The sequence below is a fragment of the Bactrocera dorsalis genome, chromosome 2 (genome assembly GCF_023373825.1).
Source record: "Bactrocera dorsalis isolate Fly_Bdor chromosome 2, ASM2337382v1, whole genome shotgun sequence".
In the NCBI taxonomy this organism is placed as follows: Eukaryota; Metazoa; Arthropoda; class Insecta; order Diptera; family Tephritidae; genus Bactrocera; species Bactrocera dorsalis.
The window spans coordinates 96,093,293-96,108,459 of NC_064304.1; positions in this window are offsets into that span (position 1 = coordinate 96,093,293).

Consider the following 15,167-nt stretch of genomic DNA (forward strand, 5'->3'; position numbering starts at 1 on the left):
TTGTTTTAAGGCATTTTGAATTCTGGCACAACACTGATTGTTTTTTCAACTCAAATATTTTTTTCTATTAAAATCTTTATCTCGCTATTTTCTAACTTTTGAATGCAATCGTTATAATATTCTATGAACTAAATCTTTTTTAGTCTAACACTGCTGTTTTAAAAACAGTAAGAGCGATATTAGTCCGCTTATAAAAATATTATCTGCGCTTTTGACTAAGTCTTCGTTCGATGCCTGTAATAATATTTTTGTTTTAGGTTTCTGGATTTGAGAAAGGTTTGAGAAACAAAATTTTCTTTAAAATTTTTGGAGATCGTCTACGAGATCAAACCGATCCAAAATTTTGCAAAACGAATCACACAGCTCTAGAAAACAAGTATTTTTTTTGGCCCTGGACATCTTAGCAAATTTTGCTGCTTTCAAGTATCCAGACTACGATGTTATTCATCAAAATATTTATCTTGTTTGTATGACAATTGATTATCTGATATATTCTGATAATTATCGACTTTTTAGTAATAAAAAATCAGTTTTCCACTCACGATTAGAGCTCTACGCACAGTTTTCAAGCATACAAACATCACATAATACCCACTCTCAGACTCCGTGCCTAAAATATGCGAATTTGCGGGTTTCAAAAAATTTGTTTCTTTTTAAATATATCTTATTAAATTCAACAACACCTCTAAAATATTGTTCTAAATTTTCAAGTTGATCCGAGTAATAGTTTCGGAGATACACTAACAGTAAACAATTCTAATAAAATAATTAATTTTTTATATGAAAAAGGAAAATGTTGAACAGAGGCTGTTTCTTACCCTTTATTGAATATCAAGCACTGAGATATCTAGAATTCTATTCTACAAAATGCTGTGTTTTATTCAATGAAAATGTCCTTTAAGTTTCAAAAGTAATGGATGGTAATATGAGGGTAAACGCATACAATAAAGTTAATTTATCAAAATGAACTTAGGGAATCATGCAGCAATTTGTCCAAGCATTGGACGTTGAATAAAACTGTTTTAGATATCGTTCACACGACAATCGGGTCTACGTAACCGGAACGGAGCCGAATATTTTATCTGGTTAAGAACTGTCAAGACGTATTAATTTCTGACGCCACAACTACAACAAAACTAACAACATTGTTTTAGACACATTTCTGAAAAAATCCGAGATTAATATGGCAAAGCTGTCAGGTCCTCAAAGACGACAAGTCATGAAAGATAAATATTATATTAAAGTTGTAACTGTTCCCAAAGTTCCAGCTTGGAAAAGTTTAATGTTTATGTTTAATGTGTCGAGAAGTTTTTTCAGGTAACCATACCACAGCAAATTGTGAAAAATTGTACAAAATATACTGCAAAGAGAGGGTGGTCACTTGAGTCGTCGATGGGTTTTTGGTGCTGTTTTAGGGTAATATGTACGTGTGATGTTTTATACTGGATGGTGGTGTCATCAAATGTAGTAAATATTGCGTGAGGAAATAACGGGTGATTTTTTTGAGGTTAGGATTTTCATGCATTAGTATTTGACAGATCACGTGGGATTTCAGACATGGTGTCAAAGAGAAAGATGCTCAGTATGCTTTGACATTTCATCATGAATAGACTTACTAACGAGCAACGCTTGCAAATCATTGAATTTTATTACCAAAATCAGTGTTCGGTTCGAAATGTGAAAATCCGCTTTTTTATCGACAAGTTTTGTTCAGCGATGAGGCTCATTTCTGGTTGAATGGCTACGTAAATAAGCAAAATTGCCGCATTTGGGGTGAAGAGCAACCAGAAGCCGTTCAAGAACTGCCCATGCATCCCGAAAAATGCACTGTTTGGTGTGGTTTGTACGCTGGTGGAATCATTGGACCGTATTTTTTCAAAGATGCTGTTGGACGCAACGTTACGGTGAATGGCGATCGCTATCGTTCGATGCTAACAAACTTTTTGTTGCCAAAAATGGAAGAACTGAACTTGGTTGACATGTGGTTTCAACAAGATGGCGCTACATGCCACACAGCTCGCGATTCTATGGCCATTTTGAGGGAAAACTTCGGACAACAATTCATCTCAAGAAATGGACCCGTAAGTTGGCCACCAAGATCATGCGATTTAACGCCTTTAGACTATTTTTTGTGGGGCTACGTCAAGTCTAAAGTCTACAGAAATAAGCCAGCAACTATTCCAGCTTTGGAAGACAACATTTCCGAAGAAATTCGGGCTATTCCGGCCGAAATGCTCGAAAAAGTTGCCCAAAATTGGACTTTCCGAATGGACCACCTAAGACGCAGCCGCGGTCAACATTTAAATGAAATTATCTTCAAAAAGTAAATGTCATGAACCAATCTAACGTTTCAAATAAAGAACCGATGAGATTTTGCAAATTTTATGCGTTTTTTTTTAAAAAAAAGTTATCAAGCTCTTAAAAAATCACCCTTTACAATGAATTTTGTGTGGCGCAGGTGGTGTGCCGTTGATGGGGCAGGTACGTTTATGTGAATGGTTTTGAGCAGCAACTTAGGCCCATTTTGTCACATGTTTTCTAATGTTAACAGCAAAATTAAAATCAAGATTTAGAAACAAAAGAGCAGTTCTTACAAACTCATTAATGGTTTATGAATTGTGAGCATTAATATATCCTAATTGATTTTTTGTCTGGGGCAACAAAGCTACTGTAGATCAGTGTTATCATTATGCGTGTATGAGGGCACAATAGACCTTAGGTCGAAATCGTCTTTTGATATCTATCGTAAAGGTTCATGCTTCTGCTCGCTATAGTAATTTATTTAATTTTACCTAGTGGATCCGATTTTTAAAGTGTGTGTAAATTTAAAGGTACAAAATTATCAAATATAAATATGTTTGAATATTCGTTATTAAATTCCTTTTACATTTTGCACATTTTTGCACGAAAAACTGTAGTATTCAACCCAACTTTCATCTCAACTTATTCGAAGCATATAAGCAACGGCACGCAGTAGAGCGAAGAGTAAAGTAAACATCAACAAATACAATCAAAATAAATTTCTATTTAGCATGATTTTGCTATAACTTCGATTGTCTGGGATAGTTACCCCTGTTGTATGGCTGACTATTACTGCAGATGCTCTTTGCTTCAAGATTAGCTATATTTGTTTGTGCAAGGCACATATTGTTCTATATTATATTGTGCTAGTTGATTTTCCCTTTGTGATAAAAATATTTATTGCAAGGAGATCTTTTTTTGTGTTATTAGAAATATATGCATACATATAGTATAGGTGTGGTTGATATTTTTTTGTAAGCCATTGTTTATTTTCCACATTATGAGCCTAAAATGTTATATGATCACATGGTCTTCACTCACACTGCACGGGTTAGCAGAATAAACAAAAAAAGCTCATCTCTGTGGGCTTACGAATACACTGCGATGCTAAATGGCAGATGTGTCTGGACTTGTTTTCTGAATCGACAATACATCAACATACAATATGGCAACATGTTTAATATTATAAAATTATGCTAGTAGAAAATATAGTCTCGTTTTCGTTCGACATGTATTTTTGTTGAAAAGGCAATTCATAAGTCGTTTGGGATATGAACTGCTACATAGTGAAAGTGAAAAGCAATACCAAGACTGGAGCATTAATAGTTCAAGCGAAAATCGATGCTAAGGAATGGCAGAGCTAAAACGGCATGGCTTTTTGAATTGGAAAGTTTTATGAATACGAAATATATGGTTAATATGCCTTGGTATACATCCAATTAATGTACAAAGGAATATAAACAGATACATTTTATACATAACTACGACAGAATCGGCATTCGATCAGGTAGGTTAGATTAGGTTAAAAGTCGATGTGAGAAGGATCTCACTTAGACAGCTACATATATTTATAAACTCCCATAAACTGCATCATAAAATCCTTACTGATCGACAAAGCGCTCTGAACCTGTCACAGATTTGTTGAGAGGCTAATATCACTTACGGCTATGTCTTTTGGTTCGCCGCAGGTAAGATTACCGACATGTTTCAGCCTCAATCTTGCAAAGGCTGGATCCTCAAAAAAATTGCACCAGATTATCAAAAGAATTGGAAAACTTTTATTCCACCGTGTGATAAATTAATAATAACAAAGAAAATTGCAAAACGTTAAAGAAGAAAGCAACAAAGACTAAAAATAGCAAGAAGTGTTCAAACGAGAAATCAATGCATAGCCTGCTTTGTGGCTGTGACCTTAAATTCGCTTTGGTGTTCACTCTCACACTGACAACTTTGAGCGATTCATCGCTTTTCACTTCCACTCTGACATCAGCCTGAAGCCATGAGTAGTAAACAACAACATTGCATAAATTTTTAAAAATGTCGCTAAAAGTGATCTCAAGAAAGCGATGTGACCATGAAGAAATACGGTTGCTTTCGCTGCAACCTAATAGTCATATTGCTTCAATAAAGCATTTCATCGGCTCGCTTTGGTTAGTATGTATGGGTGTGAGTACTTGTGCTTCATTGCTCGGCAAAATCAATACGCATACATACATATATGCCAGTGTTGTACCAAAAACGCCATCTTATATGAAGTAAATCTGTTCAAGCACATATACAGTTGCATTAAATCAAACAAATTTCGAATCTTCGACACCAGTCGCTATTGATTTTCTATGCCAGCAGAAGGCGAACTGTTAACCCACCTCTACTCTCGTTTTTTTCACATCTCGATTGTAAAATTTTCAGTAATTTCTGCAGTTATAGCATGGGTAAGTTGTGGCATATGCAGATTTCTTGAATGCAGTTTTGTAATTTAAGGTAACTACTATGCAGTATATAAGCTTCATTCCCGGCTAATTCAAATTTACTTAATTATACAGATATTAGCAATTTTTAACCGATCTGATTTCTACTTTGATGTCAGCATTTGGCTGTACTCGTATGTTGCTACAGTTGTTGCGTATCCTCATTGAAACTTTCGCTCCGTCTGTTTCGGTATTATTCTTACACACCGACGCATGTTCTTAGTTACATACATGGTTGTTTTTGTAAATATTTGTGGTGTCAATAGTTATTGTGGTGTTGCCTTTGTCATTGGCAATTTCACACATGTTGCTCATTGCACGCTGTGACGTGCAAACAGTCTGTCGTGAAATCGAATTTGTCTGTTCTTGAATTACATTCCAAGTCACTCACAGTTCTCGCTTAGCAGCACTTGTTATGGCTGTTTTCAAAGCTTTTCAACATTCTTTTTGTTACAGTTGTCTCTCTGTTACTTTTATCGCAACTGAGTGAAATAATGTCAAACTTTTACTTCGATTTCAACGCATAAGCCAAAGTTTTGTATTTAATTGAAATTTATAACACTAGTATTTTCAGAACATGTAAGAAATATACTCTAGGGAAGATGACTTCCAAGTTTTTGTCACTCTTAAGCCGCTTTATCTACTTTGAAGCCACGTAAAATATACCATCTGATCAATATTGACTCGGACTGATATTTATTTATATATTTTAATACATATTCCCCCCTCACCTCAAAATAAGCACCTATGTAGGGTGTGAAGCCAAGTAAAATATATCATCTGACCATCCTTGGAGGATGGAGTCATGTGTAGAAGTTCACGCAAGTGACGAAAGTTCTCTGACCGCCATTCACTTGGGAGTGCCCAGAAACGATTCTTTTACAAATGATTCAAGCAGCTCACGGCTTCCGGTCTTTGACCAAGTATCCTCTGAGTAACCAAGAACATCCATTTGAAGGCGAGCTAAAGTGAGAAGGCGAAACATCCCCTTCGCAGGGTTGTGCGCTGGGTTTGGGATCCGCCTCGTAAAAAATTATACCAATGAAAAGGAACAACAAGCCTGCTGTTGTTAACTCGGCTATAATCGCGTAAGAGGTGTCTACGCCAGTAAAGAAGAAGATCAAATATGACCCGGACTAACAAGAAAAACACTACATTTTCACTATAATATAAAGTTATATCAAACTAGGCTCCTGAATCAGTATTTACCATACACTTGTTATAAGCCTCGTCTGCGATGCCCTACAGTGCCTTCAGCGAATTTAAATTTTTTTCAGTTTCATTTTTGGAATGCTATTTTCTATTTTTCTAGAACAGTTCGAAGTCATATTCACAAACGTCTCACGTCTAACTAGCAGTTTTCAAAATAAATTTATTGAATGTAGGGTTCTCAGCTAGGAAAACCTGAATAAATGTTTCCATGGTAAAAATTTCCAGACAAACTGGCACTCCATAAGCGGGTAACTAGTGGTTACCCACCCAGAGCTACCATCCATTAAACGACTCCCATAACCATTGGATGATTTGCAGTCTGTATTCGAATGGAGCCTTCCTAACACTGGACAAAATAGGTAACGGCTGAACTACCGCGTCATGGAGCTCTGGTATGGCGATTTTTTGCGGTCCTCTTTGTAAACATAGACTCTACAAATCCTAGTTATGAATCACAGATCGTATGCACCAGATGGACCACACTACAGCAACAAGAAGAAACAAATGTAGACAATGGCAACTCCGGTGCAAGTAATAGTGACACAGGAACTGAACGAAAGTTAAGTTTTCAGAAGCCGTATCGCAAAAGAAGCGTCTGTTGTGTGATGTGCATGACAGAGACAACAACGATGATATGCCCTCACACAGGCTGCACCTACTGCAACCGGAAAAGACAGCGAAATCTCCACGTAGACTTTCCACAGCTGGCTCAGCTGCTCGGCGCGAAGGAAGAAGAGGTATAGTGGAAGTAGACTGCCACCTGCACTAGCAGCTGTTTGCCCTGACGACCCACGTAAAGTAGGTGTTAGTGGTGCCAGCCTAAAGTTGTACTTGAGGCATGTGTAGGAAGGAAGAACTCCAGAGGAAGTTGAGAAGCTCACTCGAAACAAGGTAAGAGGCAGCAGTGCTTCCACTGCCTGTGAGAGATGTTAATGGCTGGTTTGAACTTCACTACGTTTAAAAGTGCACTCAACCTCACGTGATATAGATTTTGGCTATTTGTCCAATAGAAAATGCTTTTTATCAATTCGGTTTTGGTACATAGTTTTCTGGATCAGTCAAATATACAAGAATTTTGTAGCGAGTTTCGTTAAAAAAATAATTCCTGCACATGTCTCAGCTTCGTAATATTAATTAACGTACTTAAATTCAGCCCATGTTATTAAACAAAAACAAATATCTAAAATTAATTCGACTTAGAAACTTATATTTGTCATAGCTCCCTCCATCCATGGCACTTACAAGGTCGCAGCACTTTCAATTCTTTATAATACTTTCTTTGTCGACTACACTGCTCTTTAAGTGGGTTAAAAGGGGTTGCATTTTGCGAACAGTTGAAGCCCAACAATTAGTTGCCTAATGACCAGCATAGCCACGCTTTGTTGCAAAGCTACTACGCCTGCTGATTGCGTCGCACGTTTCTTTTTTCGCAATGATAATGAGAATGCGTCGATGTGGCAGCTGCTATAGACACGCTCGCTCGCTTGGCATTCTTTAAGACTTTTCCAACTTGGTCGGCAGCAATATTGCAGACCAGGCTTTACAAACGCCTTCAATACGGTTATACGAGCTTGTACTTCTTTCCATTGCCCGTGGTGATGCTTTCTTATGTCTTGTTGTTTGTACCTGTTTCTTGTTATTTTCCTTCATTGCTTGAATTCCAGTCCGCTGTTGCTTCCACATATTTACTCAACACCAAACAAAAAGTTCTTAAGCAGGAAAGAATAAGCAATGTGGAAGGCAGGGTGCGACTGCGCGTTTGAAATTTCACTATTTATAAAAATTTAATTTTATATGCATTTGTGCTGTGAGTTGCGCAAGTCTGGCAGAAAAAAGTAATTCTAAGGAGTTTAGTAACTTAAATTTTTGGAATTTCCACATGACTAAATATGACTCTTGCTCTCAACATTTTGCTATGGAGAAATTTCATAATAAATACCGAAAGTTTTGCGCAATTACACTTATCAGTTCGAGAAAGTGCTGCTGTCGTTTCTTAAAATCGCATAAGACCCGCAGCCCAGCCACCTATACTTGGCTAACAAAAATAATCATATATCAGCGTACGCTCCACTCCACTTGGCTCTGGCGGCACTGGCGCTTCCGCTCTTGGCACTGACACACCTCAGCAGGTATAAATGAGTGGCGAAAAGAAAAACTTTCTGCATTCCTTTGCAGCGCGAGTGCGAAAGAAAGTAAGCGAAAAACTCGCTCATGATTTATTGCAGAAAGTTTTTTGACTTTGCACAGTTCGTGCCCTCCCACGTTTCTTTATCGCATACTTTTTAGCTGCAACGCCGCTGTCACTTTGTTTTTGCCATTTCTCCTTCACCATTGCTTGCGTCTACTTTTACATTTGCGTTCCACGATTTTACTACAATAGGTGTATGACTGCTTTGTACCTCCGAGTTGAGAGGACACTCGCACACACTTAAGCGCACAAACACTTGTTCAAATAATTCAATGCACTTGCCTTTCGCACTTGCTATGAACGCAAATTGCAGCGTTTCAATTGAACAGAAATCGCACGTGAACCCAACCGATTTGATGGCAAGATACGGCACTTTCAAGCGTGGCATAAAAGCGCCCTTAAAGCGAAATTGCAAAAACAAAAATCAATTTAGTTGCAGTGTTTGAATTTAGTCGCGAAGTCGCGTAAAATGAAGAAATACCCCGAAATATTTTGTGGAGTTTCCATTAAAAGCATTTCAAGCGATTGCCTGGTTATGTTAAGTGCGAAGCAAAGACTTGATCACATCGTCGACTTTATACGAAAGCCCTGACTTGCTTCGGATATAAATTTTAAAAAGGTATAAAGCACTTTATCGGGATTAATTCGTCAAAAAAAGTGTTTCGCACAAAAACTTGTTTTTGAACGGTCACTTTGTAGGGCAGCTACATGCAGTAACGATTCGATCTGAACAGTAAGTTCGGAGCTCGTAGCGCTGCCTTGGAAAATAGTCTGAGCCAAATTTCTTGAAGATAACTTGGCAAACAAAGAAGTTTTCCATACAAGAACTTGTTTTTGAACGTTTTTGACACACATATCAATTATCTTGTTACCTAAATACCTGACTACACTGAAGCATACATAATTGTTCATTAAATCCATTGATCCCACTGAAATAACAAAAGCGGCAAACACCAATTGTAATCATTAAATCGAGCTCAGGCCAATTTGAAAACTTCTGTGAAATATGCGTTGTATCCGCTTCATTAGTAAATAAAGTCACTTTGGAACTTGCAACATTAAATCACACCTGATAAATCTGCTGTGCTTTCACTTGTGCGTGCAACGCACAAAACATAAATAAGCCAACATCGACAACAAGCAAAACATTTATTCGCATTAGCGCCTAAAACAGCAATACCGAATGTGCACATACACGCGTGAGCGCACTCGCAAGTGGTCGTGTGTGGAGAATAGGCTTAAAAGATTTATGTATGAAATGCTTAAGCATTAAAACTTGCCACAGTACGTGGCATACATGACTTTGGGAGCTACACCAACAAACAAAGCACACACCCACACGAAGAGGAAACTTTTGTTAAACAACACTGCAAAATGAGCAAGGCAATCGGTGCAGAGGCGGCTTCGCTTAATTTTTACACCTCAATTGTACAAATTTATGCGTGCCGGGCAGGGAGTTGCTTACGAGTTGACACGAGTGCACCTTCGTGGTGGCTAGCAATAATTATGGCATGTTGTTCAAGTTATTAGAGGCGCAATCCCAGATAATTTGCTGATAAACTATATTGCATATAATCGTAGGAAAGGAGTTTAGTTACCATTTAATTTCCAATAGGGCTGTTTTTTCAGACCATGATCTGATTATGCTTCGGAAGAAGATAGAATTTGCCAATAAAAAACAAAAACAAGAAAAATCGTTTACTTCGGCTGCTTGGGAGGTGTATTTCTTATAACATAAAAGGATATACAAATATTTTTTTGATTTTGATTGGTCTGTTAGTAGGCCATCTATATAGTGGTTAGATTTGAGCAATTTTTTCGGAGATTATTTTCTTTTTCGGAGTTATAATCCGGGCCAAATTTCATGAAGTTATCTCGGCAAATAAAGAAGTTTTCCATAAAATGATGAATTGTGGCAGAGTATTTTGTATGGCAGCTATATGCTATAGTGGTCCGATCCAATCAAGATTTTCGGAGATTATGATGTCATCTTGGAAAATGATGTACGCCTAATTTCCTGAAGAAATATTCTCAATTAAAAAAGTTTTTTCTAAATAATGACGATATTTCGGTAGTCAGTTTGAATGCCACCTATATGCTACAGTGGTCCGATCTGATCAATTTCTTCGAATATGGTTTCGTTGTCTTGAGTAATAATCCACACCAATTTTCAAGAAGATATCTCGCCAAATAAAGAAGTTTTCCTTACAAAGAGTGACATTTGGGTGATTAGTTTCTATGGCAGCTATATGCTATAGTGGTCCGATTCAATCAAGATCTTCGGGGATTTTGCCGTTGGCTTTAGAAATGATGCACTCAAAATTTCATGAAGATGTCTTGCCAAATAAAGTAGTTTTTCATACAATGACTAAATTAGGCCCATCAATTTGTATGGCAGCTATATGCTATAGTGGGCGAACCAATCAATTTCTTCGAAGAGTGTTCCGTTGTCTCGAATAATACTGCTCGCCGAATTTCATGAAGATATCCCGTCAAACGACAAATATAAAGTGAGCCTGCTCAAGTAGGGCCCGCTTATAAGATTTAAGAAAGTACCCATTACAACAGAGTTGGTATCTAAAAGCTCGCACGGCTTTAACAACGCATACAACGATTTCGAAAAATTTCGAACAAAAAGCTACTACGGTTAAGAGAAATCAGTAGACGGCAAGTCTTTAAATATCGAGTGTCTTATGTGCTTGTGCTCCACCTGAATTTGCACCATGTCTTCTACCAATACACGTACCTATGAAGGTAATGAGTTCTTGTTTAATGGACGTATGTGAAATAAATTCCTTTATTGCTTACAGCTCGCGCATGCACGCTCATTATCTACAATTAGAATCAGATAGACATGAGCACCGTTAACGTTTCCACTGGCATCTAACTGAATCAATTTGTTACATATTACATGTTCGCCAAGAAGTACGAATACGCTAGTCCAATAGTATTGCGCCTTACGGTAGGCCACGATTTATGGTATGCAATTAATATGTTGGAATTGTGTTTCTCCAATTCTCTGTTTCCAACGAAGTGCAGCACTAAGCTTGTGTACTGCATTCATGTGTGTCTACGCTAGAAATTCGCTGCTCGATGCGAAGATATAATTAGTAACAGCGTAAGCAAGCCGCTCAAACTAAATCCAACATCATTTTAGACCGATTTCGCTAGTGCAGGTATGTGTTTGTGCGTGTGTTTGCTTTAGCGCAGCAACGCTTAATAAATTTAAATTGAATGCAAATAGATTTTTAGCACATTTCCACCCTTTTAGCGTTATCTTCAACATACGCTTTTTCTTCAAGTTTATTTCTTTCCTCAATTCAACACGCTGAAAGTGGAGCAAGCGCATATCCGGTGCACCACCCCCAGATCTTTATCGCATTAGTGAGCGATGAGCGCGTTGAATGCTACTTCTGACAGACTACCTGCCTGACTAACTGATGGATTGGGGCGTATACGAAGATAGTAATTCATTGAATGGCCTCCGCTTTACTCCTACGTGGACTGACTTCGTACTGCTGAATGCTGAAATGTGAGGAGACGTCAACATGGTTGTGTATGTGATTCAAGAAATTTTTTTACCTTAGCCCTCATATATTCTTTTGAAAGCTCGTATCTTCCCCTCTACCCTTGAGTGCTTTTTGCTTGCATGTTTAAGGCTACGTTTGAGAATTTACTGCTCCACTAGTTGGCTAATTTAATTTTCCGATTTCGCATTTCTGCTGCAGATTGGCGCTTGCAACATGCAATGCACACAACTCCTGAAACATTATGTATGTATGTGACCCTGCACCGCACGATCGCTGATTAGCTGGTTCAGTGTGTTGGCATAACTTTTATATAGCGATATTTTCCGTGAACAAAAGGCGCCAAGGCTTGTATTTTATTAATGTTTTTTAACCTTAAAAAATTCATCCAAAAAAGTATTAGAACTCTCTTTTCATTTTGGACTATTTTAGGTTAGTATGATGGGCTATTAATCCACGCATAAATCAGTTTTGGGTGCCTGCGCTTGACGCGTATTTCAATAGACTCTGCGGCCTCACCATCGATACGCCTTCAATGTATCGTATCCTGGGCCTAACAGATGCTATAAGCGTAGCTTTGTCAATGCGGAACATGTGCACAAAAGATGCTCCATTGTTTACCTCGTGCCTTGCTCTTGACATTTTCTGTAGTCTTCTCGATCTATTGTCCCGATTCCGATGGTGTGTTCCGCCACCAGTAATTGACCAGTAAGTATTCTGATCACGCTCCTACAGTGCCTTCATTTAGGACTTTTCTATACTCCCGAACTACCATTTTACACATGACTACGAAGTTTTTTACACAGGTAGCTCGTTTCTGACCAGATCGTCGTATAGTAGAAAGTATATAAATGCATGGCTTTTCAAATGTACATAGATCACATTTTCGAGTGTCAACCGTTCATCACTCTAGGTAATATCGTCCAATATCTCATTGCTATCGATGACCTTGTAAGCTGACACCCAGTAGAAGTGAAGATGCTGGCTTCTAGCGACACTTTCCACTGCTGCCCTGCTTTTCAAGGCACTTTAGGCAAGTATGAGATATGATTGCTTCTTGGCTATGTACGTAGATACTATATTAGACTCTATCTCCCCGGTTTTCGCAAAAGCACAGACCTCTGCTTGAAATATACTGCTGAACAGTATGTCTCGCACCAACTCCATCATTAGTTTCAAGTCATTGTTTAGTGTATCGCAGCTGACCATATTTTTCACTGTTTACTTTGCACCTTAATTCCCAGTTAAAAAATGAGATCATGTAGACGATACTTGCCAAACCACCATTACCCATCGAGCGATGCCCGAAGGTTCTACACGAAAATCTTCCTGGTTGTGCCGAGCATCTGCCTACATGCTTATAAGCCAGGGGATTTCGCACTCTTTCTTCCACAGCAGTTTGCTATCAAAGACTACCCCAATGTACTTGGTGTGGTCTTGACAGAGAGTTGAGTCCGCTTTATCGAAGGGAACGTCTATGGTTTAATTTTAATTTCCTAGCAGATCCGTGCTCTCCATATTCAACCCCAGACCCGCTTGACATACCCAATTCTGAACTGTATACTTTTCCCTTAAATATAATAATTAATAAACCAGTTTCAAGTCAGCTTTTCTTCGAAATATGCTTCGTTCGCTCCGATAACTTGCTTTACTTCGCCAATTTATGGATTATGCTTATAGCTTATCCCTCACCTTTTCGTGCGTTTGTATTCTTTAACTGTGCTAATGTGAAACGGATTAAGCAAATCACAAACATTTATATAATATTGCATAAGTTTCGGCACGAATGAGGTTTATTTGCATTCATGGCAAATGAAGCAAGATTAGTGAGGGCGAAATATTTTACCAAAAGTTTTGTGTTTGCTAATATTTTAGTAATCCTGTGATTATGCAACTTTAACTTTCTACATCCGCGACAATACTCGCTGCTCGATAGCACATGACAAGGGAATGCTCATTAGCGCAGCGTCCACGTATGCCGTGATGCTAAGTGACTAGTAGTAATGCTGAGCCAAAATCATCGCTGCTGCAGAGCTAGCACTTGTTTTGTTTAATATTTCGTCTAAAATTCTGTCATTAAGTAAGAAAAATTCACGCAAAACACTGTGTTATCTATGTTTTTGCTTCTGTTCAAAATTTCAATGTGTCATTTTGTTGTAAACACGTGAAATTGAGCACGTAGAAAATGTCTGATGCAGCACATTGTCAACGCAGAACCAAAGTACGTTGTAGAATCCAGAGCCGAAACCGAAAAACGAAAACACGGTGGCTACCTAGCTTTTTATACCACGAAATGGTGCATTAACACGTGTAGGGATGACAAAATGGCATAAAAGACAGCTGACGTGGCAATCACACGCACTGGCTGCACAAAAAACTGACAACATAATGGTAATAGGGAAAGTAATTTAATCGTGTTGCGCTAATGGAACACCGTAAAGCCCGCCGTCTCTCAGAATGGTGTGAGTGTCTGAGTCATCTCTTCGTAATGTGAGGTCTAAACTTCATAACAACACTCAACATTACATATGTACTCGTTGTAACGTGTGTCAATAGTTGTTGCTGTATGACAGACAATGTGAGACAATGAACTTTCGGCAAAAGGTAAAATATATATCGCTTCGTTGTCCAAGGGCTGCCAGGAACGAAAATATGTCGTTTATTCAATTATTTGTACAAGTGAGCTAAATTCAACGACGATTAATGCCATAAACAGAGAAGTTATCGGAGCCATACTCTTTTCTCACTCCTAGACTACGTTCTTTTGTGCAACAATTTCAAATGCGTAAACTGCAAAGTGGCTTTCGCTGCACAAAAATCTTAAACATGTGGCTTACTATCTTCTATTTGCTTTTAGATAGCCTAAAATTATGAAGAGCAAATAAACACAATGAGACGTAAAACTACTGAGTACGTGAAAAAGAATGTGCCTTGATCAGTCTCTTCCACTTTGTGCGTCTATTTTATTCATATAAAGTGGATAAACTCTTCAAAGTTGAGGAAGATTTTTGAATCCAGGCTTCGTCTTCAATTTGGAAACTATTGTGCCATAACGCACGACGCATTCAACCTATGTTGAAAGGAAATAGCATCCCAAATTATCATACAGAAATTGGCTATCTACAGCAGGTGATTGTATTTCTACTTAAGCGGCAACGATGAAACAGGCGGGACAGCCAATCTGGCTCAAATCTTATTTGAAGTTGTTTCTATTAGCATTTGACTGGACTGCGATCTTCAGTTGTTCTATTGTGTTATGACAAGTGACGAAGTGCCAGCAGCAGCAATGACAATAGCATTAATCCATATATTGGATAGAATTTTCGTATTTTGTCAATAGATGCCGTCGCAGTCGTATATCTCCAGTGCTACCAATCACATCGTGTCATATCACACAGTGTTGGAAATGAAAGATTATAAGCTTCATTCGGGGAAGTTGACAACAAGTTACAGCTGTTCAAAAATGCGTGA